This window comes from Pinus tabuliformis, chromosome X (assembly GCF_031772625.1).
Source record: "Pinus tabuliformis cultivar Carrire ecotype Pingquan chromosome X, CPIR1, whole genome shotgun sequence".
Taxonomy (NCBI): domain Eukaryota; kingdom Viridiplantae; phylum Streptophyta; class Pinopsida; order Pinales; family Pinaceae; genus Pinus; species Pinus tabuliformis.
In genome coordinates this window covers 1,235,699,420-1,235,714,563 of record NC_142308.1, presented here as the reverse complement: position 1 = coordinate 1,235,714,563, position 15,144 = coordinate 1,235,699,420, and the positions used below count along the sequence as shown (strand labels likewise).

The following is a 15,144-nucleotide window of genomic DNA, read 5'->3' as shown; positions in this document are numbered from 1 at the left end:
AACAAATATATAGCGCATTCCATGCCAGAGAGGGATGGAAAAACTAGTGAGAACCCACCACAGAGTAATGTTAATCAAAAGAAAATGATCGCTGAGCAATATAAATTACAGAGGAAGTAAAATACGGTTTGGAAAGCCGGAGAAGCTGTCACTTCTTCCAAAGACCGGTTTCAGTCCATTAACTAGTAGAGTTCAGTATCAACTTAAAATCCCTAGCTCGCATCAAAAAGCCTAAAAGTCATAATAGAAACGGTTATGGGGTCGTCCTCTGTAGTGATAAAACCCCAATCAATATTATAAAACCTCAGTGGTCCAGAAAGCACCTAGATGTCAAAACCCTTGGTTGGAATGGCTGAGGAAGTGCGCTAAGCCTTTCGGCACCCATGCTGAGCCAAAGAGTGACCTGCCAAAAGACCAAAAATGTAATATTAATACTCGTAGGCAAAACAAACTGCAGCGTAACAGAGCAATAGAGTTTCTAAGAGAGAAAATTAGCCAGTAAATGATATAAATTGTGGCTGCCTACAAGTCTGTGAAATAGATAAGAAAACTGTGGGAAGTTGCGACCAGTAAAACAGTAGAATGCGAAAGGAAATAATGAGTAAAATACAGAGAACAGACTCATATTGTATTTAGAAGAAACAGAAAAGAGGACCATCATAAGAAAACCCTATTAACGCAGAAAATATACCTGTTAAATGAACCTTGAACAATAATCAGCTTCTGAGTGGATATGGTGTCAAAGCGGACGCGTTTACTCTGGATTTCCAAGTTGAAGAGGTCGTCGGAACCCGCTATGAGCTTACTGTCGACAGAGGAGTTTGCAGAGGAAAACCCTACCATTGCAAACCCCGGAAATGAATGACTGAAGCAAAGGTTAGGTCAGCTGGTTACGGAAAACCACCGCAGGCAGCTGATGATTGTGCGGTGAAGGTGAAAAATGGGAATTGTTTCCAGAACTTATACTAAAATATAAACATATATTTGAGAACAAAAACAAAAACCCATATAACTAACGCATCATCAATAACTCAATGAGGAATAGCATGAAGATTTAACCCTTTAATTCATTATCGTTTGACAAAATCCTGGAGTAGAGAATGGTATTTTTCCTATTAAAACTTAAAAACAAATATATAGTGCATTCCATGCCAGAGAGGGATGGAAAAACTAGTGAGAACCCACCACAGAGTAATGTTAATCAAAAGAAAATGATAGCTGAGCAATATAAATTACATAGGAAGTAAAATACAGTTTGGAAAGCCGGAGAAGCTGTCACTTCTACCAAAGACCGAGTTCGGTCCATTAACTAGTAGAGTTCAATATCAACTTAAAATCCCTAGCTCGCAGCAGCAAGCCTAAAAGTCATAATAGAAATGGTTCTGGGGTCGTCCTCTGCAGCGGTAAAACCCCAATCAATCTTATAAAACCTCAGTGGTCCAGAAAACACGTAGACGTCAAAACCTTCGGTTGGAATGGCTGAGGAAGTGCGCTAAGCCTTTCAGCACCCATGCTGAGCCAAAGAGTGACATGCCGAAAGACCAAAATGTAATATTAATACTCGTAGGCAAAACAAACTGTAATGTAATAGAGCAATAGAGTTTCCAAGAGAGAAAATTAGCCAGTAAATGATATAAATTGTGGTTGCTTACAAGTCTGTGAAATAGATAGGAAAACTGTGGGAAGCTGCGACCAGTAAAACAGTAGAATGTGAAAGGAAATAATGAGTAAAATACAGAGAACAGACACATATTGTATTTAGCGGAAACTGAAAAGAGGACCATCATAAGAAAACCCTGTTAACGCAGAAAATATACCTGTTAAAAGAACCCTGAACTAATCAGCTTCTGAGTGGATACGGTGTCAAAGCAGACCCATTTACTTTGGATTTCCAAGTTGAAGAGGTCGTCGGAGCCCGCTATGACCTTACTGTCCCGCTATGAGCTTACTGTCGACAGAGAAGTTTGCAGAGGAAAACCCTACCATTGCAAACCCCAGAAATGAATGACTGAAGCAAAGGTTAGGTCAGTTGATTACGAAAAACCACCGCAGGCAGCCGATGACCGTGCGATGAAGGAGCATCAAGATCGACGGCTGCAACACCTCCAGATGGCGCCTACGAAAGTTCTGGAACCTTGGGGGCTAGTTAGCCACCAACATTCAAATATTGTGGTTACTATATAGTTACATGTCCATACAACCTTGCTCCGTTTAATATTAATTGGCCATGTAACCTTTGCCTTCGGAAATATCATAATGTACAAGATAACAAACAGATTAATGCAAAGAGCGAAATGTTAAAATTGTGTTAATTGCATTTTTAATTTAATTTTTTTTTGTCTTTTTGTAATGACTATGGTGTAATACATGTCAGACTATGTTGTAATAAATGTGATAATTTGTAATTTAATGTATCAAAGTTATTGTAGCGTGTGCTGTTAATCATTGCCAACGGCATGTCCGTGTTTATTTCAAAATGATTTAATGTATCTAACATCATCTACAATATAATATTAAAGATAACCTATCAATCATAACAAACCATAGCAGTGAGATTCTTTTAATGTCTTAAAAAAAACCAATGGATGCAACTTTGTGAGAGAAAAATGGCATTACCACTGTAATATAAATCATATCAGAGATATTCATTTATATATCTATATATATATATATATATATTGAGTATGTACTATATAGATTTATTTATCTCAATGATAACTTGAGATTCTTATCCCACGCTGCATACGATTTCAATGTATGTAAATGAAACATTAATAGATCAATTTAATCTTAATTTTGATGGATTTGATTACCTATTCTTCCCCACTCTATGCTATTCTTCCCCACTCTATGCCTTACGGCGTTTCCTTTGCAACATAAGGTGCATATGCTAGTATTTATGATCAACAGAAATAGGAAAACTAAAAAGATTACCATATCAGCAAAATTATATATGCATACCTTCGCTTATGAGATAAACCATTGTATGAGCACGTGTAGGAAACATACCAGAAAATTTTCCATAGCTTAAGAGTTATATACCCAGAAGACAAAAGTCCTGGATCTGGGAGTGGTTGTTGACCGTTTTGTTTTGCATCCTCCAAACGCCTTGGGGAGAATTAATGCCCATTTTGGATAAAGCATCTGCTTTTTTGTTTTTGTACCTGTCAATGTGTGATATCGTGGATCTTCTTCCATTCCTATTCTTGTTCACTGATGCCTTTTGACTTCTTTCTTTCCTGTTCCTGTTCTGTCCGGTCAAGTCGAGAGCGCTGTATAGAGATATGATAGATGCAGCTACAGAAATGTTAGATTCCTTTTTTGAGCTGAAAATCCTGCCATTTCTCCACTTCCATATGGCCCAAATGGTCAATAATGGGATGGCCCGCCATTATTTTTTCATGGAGCACCAACTTTTGAATGTTTCTGTAATGGATGGGAAGGAGCATAGCGAGAAACCATAGTGGCCAACAAGATTCTGCCAGATAGGCTGCACCTGTGGACAAGTGAAAAAAAGATGCATATTGTTTTCAGAGTTAGGTGTTTTTAGTTGTTTTTTGAAGGTAGATGGTAGTCGTGCACAGAAGAAATCGTTGGGTGTGGCACTTCCTCGCAAAGTACTGCCAAAAATGTAGCCACTGTAAATGGATCCACCATTTTGGAGAGACCCCGAGGGCAAACAAAAAATAATGCATGCGAACCAAATGTCAGAGGAGCTGAGGAGAAACAAAAATTGCACGATAGATGTGAAAAATTTGCCCGCAGAATGTGCACGCCAGCTGTCAAGCTTAGAAACAAAAGGATGACGAAAGGCTCACTCAAAGGAAGTCCTATCGGCCTAATAAAAAATGAGTACATCGAGCGTGTAAAAATGAAATCAAACCTTTGCACATCGACCTTGGCAAAACGAACCTGGGTGCATTAGCTGCAAAATAACACTGAAAAACATGAAATCAAAATGGGTACATGGAGCATGTAAAAGATGAAATACTACACATGTTCTCTAAGATAGCATTAACCGAGTTAATAATTTAACTAGCATTGGAAAACTAAGTAAATACTACCTAATTTAACTAGCATTTATTTTCAAATAATCAAGTATCAAAACCAACGAATTATGATGATATCTATGTGAATCGTAAAAGTAAGTCAATACTACCCAATTTAGCTAGCACTATATATATTATTCAAAGACACAATGATAAGCATTAAAATTTTGTTGAATACATCTAGCTACTTGTCATATCTTCACTGCTAAGTTTTGGTACAATTATAGAGTATCACATTGTGATGTAAATGTAGTCTAAATTAAAAAATTTAAATTACACCATTTATTACTATATCTACTAAACATAATACAATGACCACAAGGTACCACTACTCATACTAGGATGACAAATAACTGAGATACAACTATAACAAATAGATTTTAACTACCATGGACATAGATAAATTAGGGATTACTTTTTCACATGTATAAAAAAATATATAGATATAGTTTCCAATTGTTACTTCTATCACACTACTTATGACAACACTTACTTTAAGACAATCTCCCCTTAACAATAAGGACATTATTATTGAAGCAATCTAATTTAATAATATAAAAGAGAAACACATTTATTATATTGGGACAAATATACTAACCTTGGATCTATCAAGGGAGGAATGGGGTCATATTACTGTAAGTGAAAACCTCTTTTACAATGTGAACTTTTGAGTAAATTTTTGCATCATATTTATCATCTCAGCACTTATAGATCTATGTGAGTTCTCTTAAACAATTTTATCTTAATTGTTTTAAAACTAACATCGGACATTAAGTCAAGCTGACTATTCGCTTTCCAAGACAGAGAATATGTCAGCTTGGCAGTTACCTGCATTATAACTTAATATTAAATACTATTCTTATTTTTTATATTAATATGAATGCTTCTAATATTTAATATATTGTTAACTAAATTACCCATTGAATAATTAGTGAAGTATCTAATATTGGATGAGAGAGTTGTAAGGCTAAAATTTTGGCCACCACGGGTCAAATTTGGTGTTTGTATCATGTCATGAAAAATTAGATTTCACACCTCTCCAGGAATCAATCAAAATAATTTACACATACCAATCAAAGGCATTCAATAGATGGTTAAAGTAGTCATTGGGAGGAGTTCATTGTCAAAAACATCCAAGAGTTTCCAAACTAGAGAAACAAGGGCATGTGTTTGATTTATGGGCTATCGTTTGAAAATTTTCTACGAGAAGAGGAGTTGGTGGGAGTCCTTATGGCAAGGGCTTGCACCTCTTCCTTTATTTCTTAAAGTAGGCTTGAAATAAGCGATTATAGATATATGATACATATAATATGCAAAGTACTCACAACACAAAAATATTGAACATTTGCATGAGACATAACTTAATTTATTTTCAATATATTTTTGCTTTAAAAAGGGAAATATATGCTACCATGATGCAATACAATGATTCACCAACATTGGGCACCAAAAAAATGAATTGGACCATGGATGTTACATATGATGACAATCATCCACGATAAACTATGATTATTAGCCACTCTGCAATCAAAGGCACAATGCAGGGACAACATGTATCCATCTTGGAGGACAGTGGGGAAACCCAAAATTTTATTGATGCACAATTGGTGGAGTGTAGAGGCATTCATAGATTGATAGATATCCTAAATAACGTGGGCGAGAGAGGATGCCCATGCTTGACCTAAGTTCTCTTCTTGATTGTTGGTTAGATATGTTGAGGATATGGTTGATGGGACAAATGTTGAGGATATGGTTGATGGTTCGATATTGAAGTCAAAATCCTCCCTTAACCCTTTAGCCAAAAAGATGTCTCCTCAAGTATCTCCAATAATATCATATGAAGAGTCATAATATTTAACTTGGAATTATGGCCCACCATGATCATCTAATAATTAATTGAAATAGCAGTAGACCCCAATTGAGGGATTGGGTGGATCATATGCTGGGACTATGCTAGTGGCAACCCTATATAAATGACTTGAAATCCCCTTGATTTTCTACCTTGATGGAATTCATCTCCCAAATTTCTTGTTGGATACACAAGTCTTGAGAACATGACAAGGAAGATGAGAGGAAGTTGACAAGGACATTAGATTGTCGTAGAACATCATAAAGTGCATCCACATGGATGAACATGGAATGGGAATTAAGGTCATAAAGTCATAAAGGTCACAAAGGCGCATCAAAATATTTTTGGAGTGTCCCAAAGGTAAATATACAATTCTTGTCTCCTATAAAATAAAATATACATTTATTGTGGTGATAGTATCCACAAGATTCTTAGAACTAGTGGTATAGTGTTTGAAAATGAATGAATAAGCAAGAAAACGGGGAAAGTATCTAACAAATATGGTTAGAGTACGTATCAAATTCCCATCCTTGAATGAAATGGTGGTTTACACAGGGCTCATGAGAGAATATGGGATGGAGGGTAGATTGGCATGGTCAGAAAATGAGAGAAGGGTTTTATCTACCAAAGGAATATGGGATGGAGGTTATGTCTAAGTTCAGGAAGGCTTTTAGCTTTTTTGACAAGGATGGAGGTGGATGTATCACAACAAAGGAGCTCAGGAAAATAATGCATTCTTTGGGTCGAAACCCCAATGTATATTGGAAGTGGTCCAAATGTTTTATATTCAATAATCCAGTCTCGAATACAATCAACCACAAAAGAGTAGTTATAATCTGCCTATAAATGCAACATATTAAATACACCATTCCAAAATGATTTTTCTGAGGAGAATCAAAGAAATAGATGAGTCTGGCTATCCATCGCCTCCATACATAGTAAACAACAACCAGGCCCACTCTGTCCTTTACAACACATTGTCTCATGCCAAGATGAAGCCAAAAATATGCATTTACTAATATTCTTAAGCAGAGCAAAAATATGAAGCCAATATACAGAGATTCTCTGAAGGACTGCTTGAACTAGAGTCAACTTTCCTCCTAGGGAGAGCCACCTCTGTGCCCATGATAAAAGTTTACAGTGGATTTTCTCTATAAGTCAACTCCAATCCTTAATTCCATAGCAATTAGGTTGGAGCATAAATCTAAGATTTTGAAAATATGCATCAATGCAGTGGAGATAACACCAAAAATATGATAAATCTCCAGTACCAACGCATCATCTCAGTAAGAAGAAATCATATGAGATTTATTATTATTCATAAGGAGTGCAGATACCGATCAAAAGAGGTCAATCTACCAAATAGTAACACATCATCGACAAATATCAAAGGAGTAGCTGTGACTTGTCTACTACACAATTACATTTAATCCATCTACCTCCACACCTGCAACCAAAATTATTGCCCTTGTGAATTTTGTGACTAATTCTTCCACAATCCAATATTTTATCCTCAACGTCTTCTTCTTGCAAAAGTTGTCATAGATACTTTTAAGTAGGGATATTGTCTACTAACAAATATTCTGTAATTTTCCTCCACCATCCTTGTAGAAATTATGGTGTAGAGTTGCAACTACTTATGAAGTTTTAATCAAAATCACAAGATACAAACCTACTCTATTGCTCTCTCAAAGTTAATTCACAATTTAGAACAAAAATTTCGTACATGCAATAAGAAATAACACACATGCACACATAATTTTTCCCGAGGAAAGAAATATGCTAAAATACCCAATATCTTCTTGCATTAATATGATGAGTAGAAATGTATTGCAATTTATTTGCTCAAATGAGCAAAACCTGCAAGTGAATAACATGTCTCTTGTCTCACTAAGAAGCTATAACCCAGACTTAGTAAATTTCTACCTCTGTTTGAGCCCATATTTTCTTGCGCAATTCCTTGAGAAATTAGGCCACTATTATTTAGGAATTTTTACAAAATGGATTGTGAAATTCCCAAGGTTGATCACATGACTACATGCAACACCTGTACACTCAAGGCTAGTCTACAATTGATGTTACATTGCCTTGGAATCTCCACCATATTTTGGTAACTTGAATTCTCCATGCGCTAGATATTTTGGGTTGATTGATCAATTAATTGGATGATCACTGAGTTTGACTAAAGTCCCACTGCACAATTGGCCTTCCAGTAGTATGGGCTCTGAATGTTCCATGATAATTGCTTATTCTTGGGGCTTGGTTTTCAAGGCAGAGTCCAACGTTCACTCTAGACTAACTATGATCATCAATAACCACTTGGTGAATGCTAGTAGTCAACCAGTAAACCAACCACACAAGAATTTGAAACCAAATAGGTCAAAATGCAAATTAAGTATGTTAATGCAAGAGTTCAATAAGAACTTGAATTTAGTTACTCGTGCCTACTAGGGAGATATTTCCATTAAATGAAATCATAACACAAGAAACAACACAACAAAGTATAAGTGATCTGAATGATGATGTTACCAAATATGTAAGTGAAGGACTCAGAAATTTATAGTGATCATGGGAATGATAGATCTCGAATAGAGCATGATGATGTTGTTGGGGAGGGATATATCATTGTGGAGGGATGGATGTAGTTTCTAAAAGGGTCTCAACTCAATCTACCCAGTTGGATGGATTGTTTATCTAAGATACATTGAGATTGGTTAAATTCAGCTTATCGGGTTCATGAGGGTAGGAGAGGGAGGCCGAATAGAGATGGGAAGCTTAACAGTCATCCAGAAGGAAAATATATGCCTGCATGTAAAGGTAAAGGGAATGCTAGGGGGGTAATTTGATTCAAACAAAGGGTGAATTATGCTTCCCTGAATGGACATCATGAGACTGTGTTTAAGATTCACCATTCTGAAGCTGCGGGAAGACTAGAGTGTAAGCACAAGAGAGAAGCTAAACATACTGTGGGTTGTGAAGAGGGCCAAGAAGGCCCTTTTTGGTAATCACTTCACAACCATGGTAAACCAACCACTCAGTGAATGCCAGTAGATACACCCCTAATCCTTTACCTTTACCTTTTTTTTACTATTGCCTCATATTGAAATTTTGAAGACAAAATATTTCTTTTCTCTTAAAAAATTGTCTTAAAGTCCCCCTCCGTGTAGTAGTGCCGAATGCAACAATAGACAAGGTGTCTCTAATCGTATCAGCATATATGAAAAGGATAGAAGAGGAATTGATGTCTGAGAAATCTTGTCAGTAAAACTTGTCGCGTTCTTCTTAGTCGACTACCCCCACAAAACAAAGAGCCCAACAAATCGTTGTCTTTATATAAGATAACATGAATGGTAAGTAAAATAAAAACCTCGGTATAGGCGCAAGACAATAGTTGTCTACAAGTTGGCCGACTTAGGGCGCACTGTCACAGTCAATTTTTTAGTTGTAATTAGATAATATCATCTTAAATTGACATGTTTGTGTCTTAATTGTTAATTGTATTAAATATAGGTTTTTTTTCTAATTAGTACTGATCTATTAATATAATACAAAAAAAGTTACAAAGAAACCTGATCTCATAGATGTTAAGCATCAGTCATCATCACAAAATGCAACTGTTGGTATTGGACTGCCCCAACAGAGGGGAAACCAGTCCAAGAAGCTTTGAAGACTGCCCCTATTATGGGGGAAACCAGCCATTGAACCAGAATAACTATTTCAAAGTAGACCTTGGTTTTCCAAAATGAACAAAGAGGAATGCAATCCTGAACCAAAAAGATAGGGACATAACCAAGTAACAGTATGCCATTTTCACCTAGCAAACAATCAACCAGAGAATTCAAGACACTTGGTGTGAAGACAGAACACATCCAGACCACAAAACCATGAATCATAGAAACATATCCGCCTGAAAGCCGGACACCTTTGCGAGAGATCAAAAACCACAAAAAGTAAGACGAATCCACCTGGGAGCCAGAGACCTTTGCGTGAGGCCATGTGTTAGGCTGGCGGTTCCTCCAGAGCTAGCTCTTTCTCAATCCGGCAGGAAAACTGACACCAATCGTCATCCTCTTCAAACGCGTCGCGACCTTGAACAGTTGGAGAATCTATAGTGCCTTTAGCATCCATCTGTCACTTACCAACGTCCCCATCTTTATCTTTGTCATGCAGAGCCTTACTGCTTTCACCTTGCTGCTTGTTGCTGATCCCATCACTACCTGTCTCTTCCCTATTCTGCTTGTTCCCACGACTGGACAGAGTAGCTTGCATCACAGACTCTTCCTTGAAAGAAATTGTGATGGTAGTAGTGATTGTAGGCCTGTTTAGTGAACTGCAGAAATGAAATTGTGTGCTGTGAGGGCCAGAAAGAGGAGGGAGTGGGAGATCCATAGTGTGGACAACATTGTCCCTCCAAGCTCTCCCACTTCTGGTATTCGGGTAGCTATGAGTGGGGTTAATGAGCAAGTTGAGAAATTTAGTAGTTAAGTCCGGGGAGTCAGAGGTGGAACTAGTAGAAGCTCATGAGCAGTTAAAACCTCCACGCCTACTGTGCATGCGATGCCTGAGGTGAGCCATGGCTGAATTGACAGCAAAAGAATTGGAATGAAGGCAGCGATGAGCGGTAGCAGGGGTGGGTGAACCACAATCAAGAAGACAATGACAGGAATGCGAAAAATGAAAACCATTACCAAAATCCTAATAATGGAGAATTAGGCAGCGACTGCCTGTAGCAGTTCTGAAACACGGTTCAGCCGCTTGTGGAGGACAAACGCCATGGAGAAGGGGAGGAGTAACAAAACAGTTTGCATGGGCCATGGTGTTGAAGGAGGTGAGCTCGTCACAAATTTCAGAGTCAATAAATGTTACCTGCAAGGAGTTTTTAATCCATCTTCGGTGAGCTCTCAGGATGAAGCACTTAGCCAGATGGCTTCCCAACCCACCGACAATTCGTCTTGTCATTTAAATGTCGTTGTTGAAACCCGCATCCGGGTGCGTTTCCTCTGCATTTTCCCTTTCCTTTTGCACTAGATCATTGAAATCCTGCAATTGATGAGTATTGGCTATAGTGCTAAGAGCTCCTACATGAAGAGTCTTACCACTTTCAATACCAATGTTTGGTAGGAGGTCTGCTACTTTGTTACCATTCCGACGAGTGTGCCTGATGGTAACTGCTCTATGAATGAGTAGCCACTGTTCAATCTGTTCCAGCCTTTACGCCAATCTCCAACTGCTACCCACTTTATGTGCTGGAGTTCCCTGTAAGATCTGGTTGATCATGTTAATTAAGATCTGAGAGTCCCCTTCAATTATGAGTGGGAAGAATCTATTGTTCTGAGCCAGGAGAAGTCCTTGCCAAATTCCTTCTAATTCGGCTGAGTTGTTTGTATCCCAACCTATTGACCCCATGAATGTTTGGAGAACATTGCCCTTGTGATTTCTAAATATTCCCCCAAATCCTGCTTTACCTGGATTTCCCTTTGATGCTCCATCAAAGTTGAGCAGTACCATGTGTGGTATGGGTGGAGTCCATTTGTCAGGTGTATCTCTAGAGGGAGGGATTTTCCTTAGGTGTACCTGCTCATTGTTCCACTGAAGGTTCTAGTTCAGCCATATATTTTGTTCGTGTGGTGTCGATGGGAAATCATCATCAAGCCACGTTTGGAGCATCAAGCTTTCTCGTATGTTTTGACATATATTGATCCATAGAGCTTCTATGGGAGAGGAATGGTCTTTGAAGATGCAACTATTTCTCTCTTTCCAGATTGTCCACATGAGGAAACTTGGTATTAGCTTTCATAAGGTGTTTAAGATTTTGCTTTTATAAGGGTGAGGTGCCCAAGAACGAATAGTGCTGGTTAAATCCTCCTTATTTCGTCCATCTCTTTGACATCTAAAGCTAACCTTCTCCCAAAGTCGGGTTGCTAACAGACATGAGTTTAGGAGATGTTCCTTAGTTTCTTCTACCTGTTTACAATCTGGGCAGATGGAACGTCTGTGAAAACTTCGTTTCCTTATATTATCCCAAGTAAGGATTCTATTTTGGTACAGCAACCAGAGAAAGGTGGAGATTTTTGGCCAAATTGGTGGTTCCCAAACTTTGTGCCAGAGGCTATCCTTGACAGTATGGTCCCTTAGTATTATATGATATGCTTCCCAGGAAGTGAAGATACCTCGCGTTTTATAACCCCATCTAATGATGTATTTCTTATTTGATTGGCGAATTTTCCTATTTGAGAGTTCCATATCCAGGCTATCTTTGATGGATTGCGTGGCTTGCCCAAGAATGAGGTTCAAGCATAACCATTGCCTATAACCTTGGTTGTGAACTTCCTCCCAAAGTTGATTTACTTTGATCGTCGGTTGCTCTACCCAATCCTGAAGCTGGTGGGGCGTGAGTAGGTCCTTCAATTTTGGTCTTTGCTGCCAGGAGTCCTCCCAAAACCTCACATTATCTCCATTCCTGATTTCCCAAAAACTGTGTTGTTGGATTAGATCTTTATGTTATTTAGCAGCATTCCAAATTAGAGAGCTTGTGCCAACTTCTTTGAGCCGAATTAAATCATCCACTGGTCTATTATGAGCATACTTAGTTGTCCAGAGGATTGACTAAGGAGTATATGGGTTCGAGAGCCATCTCCACCAGATGCGCGCTTCCATGACCTCGTTGCTGTGTTGAGGATCCCGTAATCCAGTGCCTCCAGAGGATTTTAGGTGACAAACTATTTCCCACTTTACCAGAGCCCATTTTATTTTTTGTTTCGTATTCCCCCATAAAATATCCCGTTGAAGATTTTTGATTGCTTTAAGAACCCATTTGGGTGCTGCCAGGACCGTGAAGCGGTAGAGCGGCATAGATTGTAGCACTGCCTTGATTAGAAGTAGGTGACTCACCATATTGAGAGCTCTGAAGGTCCATGAAGAGATACAGGCTTCCAGGTTTTCTAGGAGAATTTTCTAGGATGAGTGCTTTAAGGCAGACGCTGTCATTGGAGCTCCCAGGTATTTGGAGGGTAGAGATGCAATCGAGAAGCCAAAAATTCTGGCTATGGAGGCTTGAGTGATGGGAGGCGTGTGAAAGAAGAAGACTTGAGATTTTGATTTGTTAATGCAGGTGCCAGAGGCATCCGAAAAATCAGATAAAATTGATTTCAGCTTACGGGCTTCCTGGACCGAAGGATGACCAAATAACATATTGTCATCCACAAATTGCTGGTGGGTGAAAGCAGGGGTATTCTGGAAAGAAAGGCCACGTAATTGCTGGTTTTGAAGGGCATCTTTGATGTAACGTCCAAGACCTTCTGCCATAATAACAAATAGAAAGGGTGAGAGAGGGTCCCCTTGTCGGATACCTCTGGACGGGTGGAAGGGGGTGGAGGGGGTCCCGTTGACAAGAATTGAGAAAAAGGTAGAAGTGATGAGACTCATAATCCATCTTACCTAAGGGGGGGTAAAGCCAAAGGCTAGCAATATTTTTTGAATATATTTCCGTCTTAAAGTATCGAAAGCTTTTGAGAGGTTGATTTTAGGAGCATACCTGCCTTTTTGGTTTGCTTTAGGGAGTGAATGATTTCATGAGTGAGAATTATGCCATCGGTGATCTGCCTTCCTTCCACGTAACTTGATTGCTCCGGTGATATAAGAAGAGGAAGCAGGGGCTTGAGGCGTGTGGCGATCACTTTGAAGACAATTTTATACAGTACATTACATAGTGCAATAGGTCGGAATTTGTCCGGAGTCTGGCTGTTCTCCTCCTTAGGGATGAGGGCGATGAAGGTGGCATTTAAGGATGGAAGCATCCATATGTTAACTCTAGACTCCTCGACTACTTGCCAGACTTCCTCCTTGATTAGATCCCAGAAGTTGTGAAAGAAGTCCGAAGTGAAGCCGTCTGGTCCGGGTGCTTTCCCAACTTTGAGCTGTCGCATAGTTGTCTCCACTTCCTGTAAATAAATAGGCCTGAGGAGTATTTGATTGTGTTCCTCAGTTACGATATTAGGAATAATCTTGATGATCTTCTCTATAGCTGGCAGCCGATCAGTCTCCGTTTCCTGATGCACCCTCCGAAAGTGGGTGAGGAGTTCCTATTCTATATCTTCATGCTTCTCTAGATGTTCCCCTTGTCGATTTTGGAGGAGAGTAATGCTGTTATGCATTCTTCGTTGGATAGTGGTATGGTGGAAGAACTTTGTATTGCGTTTTCCCTCTTTAAGCCATCAGATCCTCGATTTTTGTCTCCAAAGAATCTCTGCCTGTCTTGCTCTTTCTGAGATCTGCATTTGTAGTTGACGTTCCTATTCTATTATGGTTTCGGATCTACCTTCAGCTATGATTCTCTGCTGTCATTTTTGCATTTCTTGTTCAAGAGTGTTTTTCACCTGAAAGATATTGTGAAGGTAAAACGATTCCACTGTTTTATTTTTTCCTTGATATGTTTTAGCATTTGTTGGAGCTTGTACATTTTTGCGCCTTCTGGTGGTGTGAAATTTCTCCATGTCTCTGTTATCAGGTTATGAAAATTGGGGTGATTCAGCCAAAAGGCTTCAAAGCGAAAGGGCCTGCGAACATTGTTTACTGGTCTTTGCCAGTGAAGCCTAATAGGCCAATGGTCCGAGCCAGAGAGTGTAAATATAGAGGCCAAGAGATCCCTGCCAAGATGTATTGCGTTATCGGAGATCAGGAATCTATCTAACTGAGATGCAATTTGGTGGGCATCTGCATGCTTGTTCTTCCAAGTATAAACTCCATTATTGAATTCCATATCTATAAGCCTGTTGTTATGAATGTAGTTTTTGAAGTGCATGCTTTCACAGTCTAGCTTGATCCGTCCTCCTCTTTTTTCCTCCAATCTTGTAATCATGTTGAAGTCCCCTCCTGTGATCCAAAGTGGGTGGGATCTTTCTGAGTTGATCTGAGTTAGGGTGTTCAATGTGTCTACTTTGTTTGTTGCCTCCTGGGGGAAGTAGAAATTAGTTAAGTGTCCATGAACATTTGTCCTTGTTAAATGAAACTTGGCCTGAATAAAGTGATTACTGGCATGTATGTTGGTAAGTGTTATAGCTCTATCATCCCAAACGATGGCTAGCCCTCCTGAGGCTCCCATGGCTTCCACCGCCACTTATTTGCTTCCTGGCCATGCTTTGGCAAGGATCTAATCCAACGTTGTGGAATTACACTTGGCCTCTTGCAAGAAGAGAATTTGAGGCTTTTCCTGTTGTAGCATGTTCCTTATTAATCGTCCCTTCCCCG

The 15,144-nt window shown here is 39.0% G+C and overlaps 1 long non-coding RNA gene across 1 annotated transcript; it reads right to left on the bottom strand.

Moving 5' to 3' along the window:
* Positions 1-282: 282 nt before the first annotated feature.
* LOC149144417 (uncharacterized) lies at positions 283-880 on the bottom strand. The gene is made up of 2 exons (XR_016264055.1): positions 692-880; positions 283-403 (listed from the first exon to the last, which is right to left on the bottom strand). It is a non-coding gene; the product is annotated as an uncharacterized LOC149144417 (long non-coding RNA).
* Between the last annotated feature and the right edge of the window lie 14,264 nt (positions 881-15,144).